The 11,951-nt window shown below is 39.5% G+C and overlaps 1 long non-coding RNA gene across 1 annotated transcript in view; it reads left to right on the plus strand.

The window, feature by feature from the left end:
- Positions 1-11,286, plus strand: part of LOC113458598 (uncharacterized) — a 127,053-nt gene extending 115,767 nt beyond the window's left edge. The window contains exons 11-12 of the long non-coding RNA XR_012580145.1: positions 6,512-6,596; positions 11,198-11,286. This is a non-coding gene — a long non-coding RNA (uncharacterized LOC113458598). The remainder of the gene's footprint in view (positions 1-6,511; positions 6,597-11,197) is intronic.
- Positions 11,287-11,951: the final 665 nt, after the last annotated feature.

Below are 11,951 nucleotides of genomic sequence, written 5' to 3' on the forward strand. Positions count from 1 at the left end.
TGATTAAAGGGACACTGTGAGAGGAAAGATTTGTTTATTAAGTCTGTGGTTGATTGATTCTCCAAATAAAAGAATTTCTAAAATGCATTCCTGATTTCCTAAGTTATGCACTTGTCTTTTTGTATTTCATTATGGAATTGATATGTTTAGATTGCTCTTTTTCAGTCCTCTTGAAATGAGACCTGGTTATTGCTTTTTATTTTTTTCTATTTGTTTGAAGAACTCTGGAACAATTGAAATTTTTATTTGGTCAAATTTTACTGGAATTTACTTATCTCTATCTTGTAATTTCAGTGTTGTATAGACTTTGAGAAATTGCAGTCAGATCGAAAGTAGTTTAGGAGGCCAATGCTTCTGTCAATATTCTTTTCTTTTTTCCTTTCTACAGAAATGAAGGATAAAATGTCATTCTAATTGCACAATCCTTTCCCTTTAGGACAGATTGCAAAAGGAAGGGCTCTTCCAAAGAACTTATTATGGTTGTTTCTTATTTCTGTTGTAGTTGTCTGAGGCCCCGCTCAAAATCCTGTTTTTCTAGGCATTCGTTTAATACATAGAAGCAGTTCTTGCTCAGCAAACTTATATTTAGGAGGCAAAGCAAATAGATAAAAGAGAAGAAAATGTCTTAGCCAGGCTTTTTCAGACAGATTGAATTCTATCTTCACTGCAAAAAGGCAGCACAAAAAGCATTCCTGAAACAAGATTGATACCTGAAATTAAAATTCTAGTGAATCAGTGGAGCAAAAGTCAGTTTTCTCAATGCAGCTGCAATCACAGAGATGAGATTAGCAAGTATAAAGTGTGCTGCTAGAGTTCTACTTTGACCAAAATTACTTGACATAAAACCACCATCCTTCTTTTCCTCCCTACCACACTCTGTTGTTAACACCTTAGTAAAGGGGTTTAGGGTGGTTTATGAGGCTTTTAGTAGTAAGTGTGAACTCCTGTCCCTTGATTGCTGAATCAGTGAGAAGCAAATTACATTTAACCCATCATTACAAAAAGTTAGATGTTTGTTTGTTAATATCTTCCTTACCCTGTGAAAGATGCTGCCTGGTTTTGGTCTATGACTTTATGAAAATGACCATACAAAGGGTATTTGTTTGAAAAAAATGCAATTAGAAAGATCAATTAACTTCTTATTTGCTTTCCCTTTCCAACTGATTTTAACCACATCCCCATGTGAGATATGTCTAGTTAATTGCCATCTCCAAAGTTAAATATTGATTCTGACACAAGCTGTCCAGATAAGAGAGGTTACCTTCCACTGCAAACACGTGTTCAAAACAAACTTTCTCATGCATCAGTAACAAGCCAAATTCATTAGTCACATTTCAGTTGCATTATAGGTCTTTATAATTTATTCTAGCTCTATTCCATCCTTTTATGGTTCCACTGGGCTGCTCTTCATTGCTACTGCTGACCCCCTTTCAGTAGTGCATTAAGTTATGTGATTAACATCTGTCACATGTTGTTTGTACTCTCCTCTTCTCCCCAGGGATGGAAGTGTGTGCAGTGAAGTGTCCTGTTAATTTGTTATCTTAAATATGAATGTTGTTGTGTATTTATTAAAGAAGGCAAGGTCAGGGAACAGGCCTTACTTTTGGACCAAAAAATGAGTGTATTCGTGACACATTTTCCCCTCAGCCCTGATTACAAATAACAATACTGTGAGTAAAATTAACAGAGAGACTTCATTTTGTAGGAGCAATATGGCATCACATGGGGCTTTTTACAGCTTCCATTAGTGTTTTGTTTTTCCGCATTCATTCTTTCAGAAATGCATGTCTGCTTACCAGTGAATTATCTGAGTCCAAAATGCTTTTTGGATCATAGATTATCTTTTGCTTTTACTAGCCACACTGAAGATATCATATGGACATATATATATGGTACTAACAGTATTTTAACCTTAGTAAAATTAGTGCTGCCAGTAAAAAGCAATCTTTCATTAAGAAGGATGATGGACACAGTTCTACAGTGCTTTAAATTTTATCTTATTTTTTCTCATTTGTGGTTTCTGAAGTGGTTCCTCATGGAACTTGTCTTTGCTTTCCTTGCTCATTTTTTTGCCCAGTTTATTTCTGGTCATCTTGGCCTATGCAGAAGCTAGAAGCTGTGAGCCATTAGCTTTTAAAAATGTGAAAACTTGTTTTCGTATTTATTGGGCTGTTTCAGACTGAAGTGTTGCAAACAGCTGGGAGGCTAATCAGAAACTTTCTGAGAAATACTAATTAATGAAAAATTTAGTGGTCTGGATTGCTTTTAGCACAAGAGGCTCATTCCTTGTCAGGTTTCTATATCCACAGGATGTTTGCTTTGTTATCCTAAGAACACTTTCTAAGTGGAAAAAGGAAAGTTTGGAAAAGAATGCATGATAACAGAAAATGAGAAGATTATAAATATGAACTCTGGCTCTCCTAAACTCTAATTCACCTCATTGGGCCCAGGATTTCATCCTGCATGATTCTGATAATATTTTTTGAGCTATAGAATGTAAGTGTGAAGAAATACTCATGTCTGTGGTATACAATAGCGCAGGGCGCCAAGAACTGCAGTGTACTTAATGAAATTTAAAAAGATTTCTCTGTGTCACTGAGAGTCACTGTCACCAGGCTTGCCACGTGGGTGTGATTTTCGCTGTCACACTCAACTCTTTGAAGCAAGGACAATTGTGAAATCCGGCATATCAGGTTGCAGTACTGCTGCTTGCATCCCTTCTCCTTCCCTCTTTGTTGCCTTGTCTAATGTAATTCTCCATCTTCAGGTTTTGCCTGGGACAACCCACAAAGTACAGCAATATCCATTGGCTTTGATTTGGGTTATCTGGCTTTCCAAGGCTGAATGAACAGCTGAACTGTTTGATTTGGGTTATCTGGCTTTCCAAAGCTGAATGAACAGCTGAACTGCTCAGTTTGTGAACTGAACAGAACAAACCAATTGAACAGTTCCTATTTCATGCTACATTTTTCACCTAAAATGAGATCTCTAGCTCAATGTTGTTATAGTTAAGATTACAACAGGGAGAAGACCTGGGCACAAGAGAAACTATTTGCTCCACAAAATCAATTTCCTCATTTAGCAATCTAGGCTGAGAAGCTGTCATTTGTTCAGCTGCTCTGACAAGATGCCTTTGAGTGACCATATCCTCAGGCAGAGAGAATCAGGATTAAACCACCCTGCCAGAAGTAAAGAAAGGCGGAAGATGGCCTTAAAATTGGAGAAGAATTTTCAAAACTGAAGAGAACGTTCAGTTCCTGATGCTAAGCTGCAAGGTTGCCAGAACTTCAAGAGCATGCTTGAATTAACCTTTCTCTTTCATGTCAAGGATTTAGGAATACAAAATGAAAGGTCTCTTCTGTATCATAGGCTCTCTTCAGTTTTCCCCTAGGATTCTAGGAATCTTCTGGATCCTCTTAGGCTCTGCAGCAGTAGGAGATGATAGAAGAAACCTTTTACTTGGAAGAATTTAGTGCCATAGATACCTGGGCTACCCAAAAATCCTGGGCCTCTGTGTCAGGCAGTTAATCAAAAATAAGAACTTTGTGACTACACCTAATAGTAAGCATGAATTTCTGAATATGCCTTTGCTTCCTGTTGAATATTATTATAAGGGTAATTTCTCATGGAGTTAATTGAGTCTAATGTCAAATTAGAATTCGCCAGTGCTGATTATAATTGGTTGTGTTTTGCTGCACACAGACATTCCTAATGCTGTGCTGTTTAAATCATAGTTCTGGATTAGAAGTGGAGAAAGATTCTTTGGAGTGAAGAACTGACAACTGTAATTGTGCAATGAAATAATTGAAGCGTGCTAAGCAATTAAGGAGTCTATTTATAGCCAGAACATATTTCTGACTCTTTTTGCCATCCTCTTTTTTTTTTGTTACCTTATATACAAGGGAAAGAAACAGCTCAGTAGTGTTGCCGTAGTTTGACCAGAAGCAATAAATGTGTTGTGTAAAGGTAGGATCAGTGGGCAGCACTGCATTAAACACATGTCAGAGTGTGGGTTTGGTGGCCAGATCAGGGACAGATTTTGATTTGTGTGAGCCAAAGAAATTGGCAAATTTCTTGATGACATTTCTCGTCCAAAGTGGAGTGTCCCTCCTTTGCTCATCTTCTCCAGCGACAGTGCTACTCTTGAGCAATGTGGGTCAGCTGCTCCTTGTGAAAGTTTCATCACTCATCTCAGTCTCAAGAAAGTGACATACTGTTCCTTAAAGATTTTGGCAAAAGCTGAACCTCACTGGAAGAGGGGCCTCCACATTGTTTGCACAGAGGCCAGGGCCAAACCCATGAATCTGGTTTATGATTCAGGGACTGGAATCTCAATAATCTGGAGGAATTTTTGCTTGGAGTCCTGGTTTTGGCCTACTGTAGTTACTTTCTTGGTTTTATTTCTTATATATCGATGAGATATTTGAGCAGTATAAATCACAATGAATCAAAAAATACATGACCTGAGCCATGTATTTGAGTGTGGGGCAAAGAAAATGGGGTTTTTGCTTTGTGTTTTTGACTGCTACCTATCCCTATCTCTGTTGCAGGATCTTAAGAAGACAAGGTCCATTTTTTCCTGGGAAGGAAGGCAATTTTCACTAGTACAGAGAAGAAATATGTGAGAGATTGTAATGAAAGAGCTGAGGTCATGATTCATGGCAAACAGTTGAAATAAAAATATTAGTTGCTGTAAAGATAGGAACTTTTGAGCAGTTGGAAATTAGTTCTTGTGAATTGTACTTTAGTCTGTTATGTCAATTTTGTGTCAGAACTATTATGTCTCTCATGTACTGTTTCTTGTGCTTATTTTAGTCATGGTTATTAACTGTACTGAAGGTCCTCTCTCGGATTGCTCTTCCTATCAGAGGTGACATATTTTTTTTGCTGAATCATTTCCAGGTCTCAGTATTTTCTCTTAAAAGTTAAAAATTACTTTTCTTATTGTAGAAGCAAATTCCTGTGCATTTTACTTCATAGTTCAGTCAAAGTTCTTTTAATTTGGAAGATACTTTAAGGTCTGAGATGCTAGCGAGGCTTGAAAATTGTTCAATGTTAACTCAGTTTTGCTTCAGTATTAGATTAGCATTAGTTTTCAAACACTTATACCCCTTTTTAAGTTCTTAAGTTACACATTAAGCACAGCAAGCATTATAGATTTTGCCAGCAGTCTAGATAAGATCTGACAGGATTTGCTATTTCCAAAATTACATGAAAACAGTCCTCCCTAATCCTCTACAATTCAGAAAAAATAAACAAAAACTCTAAGGTATTTCTGTTTGTCTAGACATAAACCAAGTGGGAGTTTTTTTCTGCACCAAAAACTTCCACAGTTGCTATTACATTTCCATGTACAGATTAATCAAGGACAGGTCCCTTCTGGTGGTTTCTGCCCCAACCATCTGACTGCCAGAGATGATGGGAAGAAACCTGGCAAGTTGTTTCCTCACTGACCTCTCCCATTTAGAGAAACCTTCATGAGGAAGGCTGATTTCTGTGCTTACACCTTCTTCTGCCAAGCAATTTTGTTTTCTAGGTAGTGCAGCCCTTCATGTGCCACCAACTCCTCCACCAGCTGGGTTTATGGGCTTCTTTGGTGAGTAGCTACAAGCCCAAGGACAGAATCCAGAGTAGCCTTTTGCAAACATTTTCTGCTTTGCAGAAACATCAGTTGCATGTGTTGGCTTTCACCTCAGAGAGCATGAAACAGAATTGCTGTTCCTGTGGAAGCCCAGCCAGTTTGTGGCCTCACTAAAGAGCAGCCAAAGGCTTGGGAAGCCTTCAGTGTTCACCATGCTGGGGAGGCTGCCCTGTGCCCCCAGGATGCTGCAGCTCTCTCTGTGGTACCCAGGTGCTCCCAGTGTCTCTTTGCATGGCAGCAGAAATGGTGGTGTCACCATTGGTGACAGGAGGGCCCTGTCCCTGTGCTGCTATCACACTGGTGGTGATAGACAGGTTCCCTCACAGCTGGGTGCACACACTCGACACCCACACCATGGGAGGGGTGTGGATGAGCTCTAGACTAAGTCATCACCTTCAGGGGAGCTCTAAGGTTTCTGGAAAAAAAGATTTTGTGGGTGATCTGAATGACAGGTCATTTAGCATTGAGGGGGATATGACAAGGAGAGTCCTTTAATTTAGCCAGGATTGTGGGAATCTTCACCATGAGGACACTCATTTTATCATGGAGCTAACAAAACAGGGAATCCCAAACAAAAATTAGCCATAAAGCCAATATAAGTGCCATTATACTGTCGCTGTGGGCCTGCTGTGCTTAAGAACAAAATCATAATGTTGCTGAAGGCTCCTTTATTGCCTAAGCCACTTTTCATTGTCCAGAGTTTTCAGTTTCACAAATGAAAATTAGTCAGCATCATTCCCTTTTTCTTTTTTTCTGAGATGTGCTTTGTAGCTAAGCATTTAAACTGAAGTGCTTTGAGGCTAAAATCAAGACAAAGCACTTCAGTGTAATCTCTTTGCTAAATCAATTCTCTGTTGTTTATGTTTGCAGAGGAAAGGGCCTAATGAAGGAATCAGCCTGAATATGCATTAAGATGATGCATGCAGAAAAAAGATGAATGCTGCCTTAGGAACCTGTAAGTAGGATCTTCATCTGCCAACATACCAGAACATTAGGAGCTTAATACCGCAGTGTAGGACATGAGAAACAAGGATTATATAAACATGCTGAATTCATCTAGTTAGAAAAGCTCCACACAGGTTGGAAGCCAATGGAGCTTTGCAAGAAAAAGAAAAGACAAAATCAAAATAAACCCCTGTGGGTCATAGTGGACAACAAACTGGGCAAGAATTGACAGTGTAATATTGCAAAAAAGGTCAAGTACATTGTATTTGGGTTGTACTGGTGAGAGTGGAAACAGATTGAGGGACAGGAGCCTTCCCCTGTTTTGCTCTGACCACTACAGCAAAAACTGTTTCAGAAAAGTCAGCAGTAATTAAAATGCCTTGCTGCATTAGCAAGGAAGATCCTGAGAGGGGCTTGCCAGCACACAGAAACATTCCAAAATATTGAGCAACTGCTGTCCAACTCCACATTCATCCATCACAATGAACAGAGGGTCCTGCTGATTGTGAGCTATGCATATTTTTGTGGGTTTGGAGCCATCCTCAGCCAATCATTAGGAGATGGAACTGAAGCACCTTTTTCTGTCTATTGAGGAATGCTGACACCAACTGAACAGAATATGAATTGATTAAGGGCTTGCCACTTCAAAGTCAGGCCAACAGCTTCAGTCACACTGCTGTGCATGCAGGGATGGAGATGCTTGTAAGCAGTAATGGAGTGTTACACCAATTGCTTGTGATTGCACCAGTTTTTGTGAGCCAGAAGAAAAAGATTGCAAATGCCAGTGTGTGGGGATGACTGCCGTTGCCTATTCCAGATTGTGCTCCTCCACCTGCAGCTCAATTCTCAGTGCTGGAATTCCTCCCAAGCCCTTTCAAGCCAACCATGTCATGGAAATGGCTGCCAGTGATTTATCCAGAGCTTGGCACGAGTCCTTGGCTGGGTGGGGAGGAAGAGTTTGGCCAAATAGACTTGAAATAACTTTTATCCAAAAAATCTGATCTGTCTGCTTATGAAGAAAACCTTGTATTTTCCATTCTTACAGGAAATCAGCTTGTTGTCATTGTTGTTGTTTCACTAGCATAATCTGCAGCAAATTCAGATAAAGTGCATCTGAAAACATTGCCCAGAAGTTGCACGAAGTGCTCTGGGATCAGTGCTGTGATGGTCACAGTTGAATGTGTGAGCCACCAATAATCCCAGAGTTTCCCTGGGATATGCTCACAAATCAAACCCATTGGTCTGTCCTCAGAAAGAATTTCTGTGTGCTGCAAATTGGCTTGAACTGATTTTTATTGTCACCATGAACATTTATTTCAGCAGCCTCAGCTCTTTCACAGCTATTTGCATGTCACAACTACTGAAAATGCTGTATTCCATATCAGAACTGCCATCAGTTCTGGTAGGTTAAAAGGTTTTCCCCAGAGCAACCTGGTTTGAACTGCTCCTACTGCATCATGCCTTTAGCAGGAAAGCAGCTGAATCAAATGGCTCAGTCAGAGATGTTAAATAGGATTACAATAGGCTTATTCCTCCTTTGTTGGCATAGTTACTCTTATCCAACTACTGGAGGGAGCCCAGATGAGCTAAGCTTGGGGCAGGTCGAGCCAAACTAGTGTTCTGTCAACCCTTTCTGCCTGAGTGTTGTGATACAGATAAAAACAAGGGGTGGAGTCACCTCTATTGTTTTATTTCCTTTGTATTTGTAGAGTAAACCAACTCAGAATTGCAAGAATCTGTGAAACTGGACCAAATTAAATATCTTTGGCTCTTTTTGGTACTACCTTGCTCAAGCTTATAGGAGTTTTTACCAGCAGGAAGACTTTCAAAGTGTCAGCCATTATAAAGATCAGAGCAGGAGTGCACACTGGCAGATAACTCTGTTATCTCTTGGTGTGTACACAAAGGGGGATCACAGGACAAGAAGCCAACTGGGATGCTCTGTTTTATACATGCAGGAAGGTTTTATCTTGATGAAAAAGAGGTTAATGAGCTAATGAATGCTCTTCCCTGTGTCTCCTGCTGAAGCAGCAGCAGCCTGAGGTACAGGAGGGTTTGTTCACAGAGATTTTTGGTGATGCTCCAAAGGCCACATTCATGCATTGTGGGTGCCTCAGCCTGTGTCAGGCTTCTCAAGTGCCATAGGGCAAAAGAGAGAACATTTAATAAGAATAATAATGATGTGCAAACAGGGCCTTAATTCAATTATTATATAACTCATAATTTAATGCCTTCAGTAGGTTTTGCAGAGGATGGGATCAGCAGAACTCTTAGGTTCAGGCTCCTGCTGGGCCTTGCAGGAAAGGAGAAAGCCCAGAGCCCAGCAGTGCAGCTGCTCACTCCAAGAAGATGATTTTGGTGGCTCTGGAATCCCCTGTCAGTTGTCCCTGGCCCTGTACAGAAATCTGAGACCTCCCAAATATTAACCTCCACTCCTTGCAAGAACCACTTTCTTCTCCTCCTGAACTTAGCTTGCTAAATTAGTTTTGACATAGAATATTTAGAATACAAACAGTCTATAAAATGTTAGTGGATAATGGTCTCTTTTCCCTGGCATAGGACTAACAAACGCAGACAAAACAGCCAAATGCTGTACAGCTGCATCTGAGCTGAATAACACAAGCTCTTACAGCAACCTTCAGTGCAGAAATGAAATGAAATTTCCCTCAGAGTTTATTGATGTTTCCCATTATGACACAGTGCACATGGTTCAATTAATTCAATAAAGTTTTAAATAAAACCAAAATGAACCTATAATTCTGCCATTAACTGCCAACAATTAATATTACCTCGGCAGAAGGAAAGTCCCCTCAGTTCCATTCTTGATAATTCAGCCCCAGTAATCAGTAATTCATCTTTATTGCCTCAGTGCCCCTTGAACAAAAACAGAGAATGCAACAATTTAAATTATTTCTAATTTAATTATATGGTTTTAAAAAAGGATATTTATATTGGTGATTTCTTATGACCAGGAAAAAAAAAAATCCCTCTGTAGCTTTCAGGAAATGCAGTATACAGTAACAAATCTCTTAGCTGTATTTTTCTTTTCACAAATCTTCATCTATGAAGTATTTTGAGAATTAATGGCTAATCTTTTCCTGTGAATATCATATGCCATAGAGAACATCTGGTTTATGTAGTCTTACCATAACATGCCCACGAGACCTCAGAAAATTTTAGAATCTCCCTGTTGCCTTTGCAAACATGGGGACAAGTTAATACGATTTTTGCTTCTGATTAAAAATTACTGTTTTTTCTTCCTAAAAGACCAGAGAATTTGTGCCATATGAAAGTAACAAAGAAATAATAAAGTCAGAAATTTCAATGAACTCCTTTTTTCTTTGGGGGAGAAAATGAAATGAGAGTTACAACCAACTTTTTACTGTTTTTCAGTTTGATGTGTGTCATATAAAGTTTCTTATAATGAAAGCTATTTCTATATAAAATTTTTTGGCCTGCTGTTTGCTATAGCTGTCTTGCTAATAGTCTGTAATACAATCTTATTTCTTCTTTTTGTTTGTTTTCTGGTAAATACTAAAATTGTAAAAAACCACAAAAATACAGAAAAAATTATAAAACAAAGAAAACCCAAAAATTACACCCAGAAGAAGATAAGTCCTGGTGAGTTTTTAATAAGAAAGTTTCTAATGCATGCACATTCTTGCCACTGACTCACTGGAGGTGACAAGAAGCTTGGGAGCTCAGGAAGATCCCTCTGTGTGCCAAAGCTGCCATCAAGGACACCAGGAGGGCCCTAAATCTTCACTGAGGATCCAAAGTGCTGCCCTGGGGTCCTGGTGGTCACCCAGGTCTGCTGATCATTCCCAGCTGGCTGCAGCATGCTGAGCATCTGTTCTCTTCCTCTCCTCCTGCCCCTGGAGTAAAGGTGTTGAGAAGGAGCTGGTACTCATCTGGATTTTATCATAACATGGGCCAAGATATTAAATGGGCTTTTTGAAGCACTTCCAGAACCAATTATCTAGATGGTGAAGAGATAAAAATGAGTTACAGATTGACTTGGATAAGATAAAATGAATTATTTGCATGGTATATGACATATTCCAGTACTGTAACGCTGGAAAATAGCCCTAAGCAATGAGCCCTGGAAGAAGGAGTTTCAGTCAGTCAGTTCACACCTGTCAGCTCCAAACCAACTCTTAAAGGAAAGAAAACAACTTGGTCACAAGTTTAGGGAGTAGAATCAGAGGGATTGGGGAAAAAACCTTGTGCTGACCTTACTCCATCACCCCTGCTCCCCATAGTACGGATAATTCTATTATACACTACAAAACTTCTTTAAGCAGAGGCACCTAAATAACTTGAAATCTGTAAAAATTCTCATCTGTGTTTTCATCTCCTCTCAAGATTCTCTAACTCATTCTTTAAAGGTCTCTAAAGGTGGGAATACCCACACGGAGTTATATGCTGCTTCCTGATTTTTCGTAATATTCTTTTTCACTATCATTCAAACCTATAAATCTGAGCCATGAAAAAACTAATCCTGTGGGTTTGGGTTGTTTTGGTTTTTTTTTTTTTTTTTTTTTTAGGTGGAGCAACACCATTTTCTTCAGCTTTTTCCCATATAATATATTTTCTTATGTTTCTATTTAGTGTTCTGTCCACAGCCTCCTCACTGGTCTCGCTTTTTTGAAGAGTGGTGCTCAGCACTGGACAACAGTTGCTGGACCCAAATAACCTGGTAAGATTGTCACTGTGTTTTTGCTCTGTTTGCACACCTTGCTGCAGTGCATTCCTGTTTCAAGGCAGTGCTGCCCTGTCGACATGCAGCTGGAACAGCAAGGAAAGCCTCTTTGTCTTCTCTGCAGAACCCAGGCAGTGTTTCCTCCCTCCTCTTGGCTTTTCTAGCAGAAGAGCCATGTAGAATATGAAAACTCTGTGAGATGTTTTGTGTGAAACCCTGTGAAACATTAGCCTGTCTTCCCAGACCTTCATTTGTCCACTTTGTCATTCTGAATTTCCCCTTCCTCCAGCACAGTGGTAGAAGTTCCCAAGATAACTGCAGCCCCATTTCTCTTCACAGAGAAAAGCAATGCACAGTTGTTCCCAAGAATATTTCAGGGTTTCACATTCTCTGAACATCAGAGAAAGAAAACATAATTCTTATTTTCTGTGCCTGTGTTTGTGTAAAAGTAGAATGCAATATGGAGATTGTTTACCCACAGTGATGGTGCTTTGTTTCCTTGGCCTGTCAGGGCCAGGTGTGTGTGTGTGTGTCAGGACTGTTGGGTGACAGTCACGAGATTCTGTGCAGTGTGTGCAGAGTTGAGTGCTTGGCAGATTCAGTTTAGGTGAAATGTCGCATAGTGTAATATAATATAGAATAATACAGTAGAATAAAGTAATT

This window comes from Zonotrichia albicollis, chromosome 4, assembly GCF_047830755.1.
Source record: "Zonotrichia albicollis isolate bZonAlb1 chromosome 4, bZonAlb1.hap1, whole genome shotgun sequence".
NCBI lineage: Eukaryota > Metazoa > Chordata > Aves > Passeriformes > Passerellidae > Zonotrichia > Zonotrichia albicollis.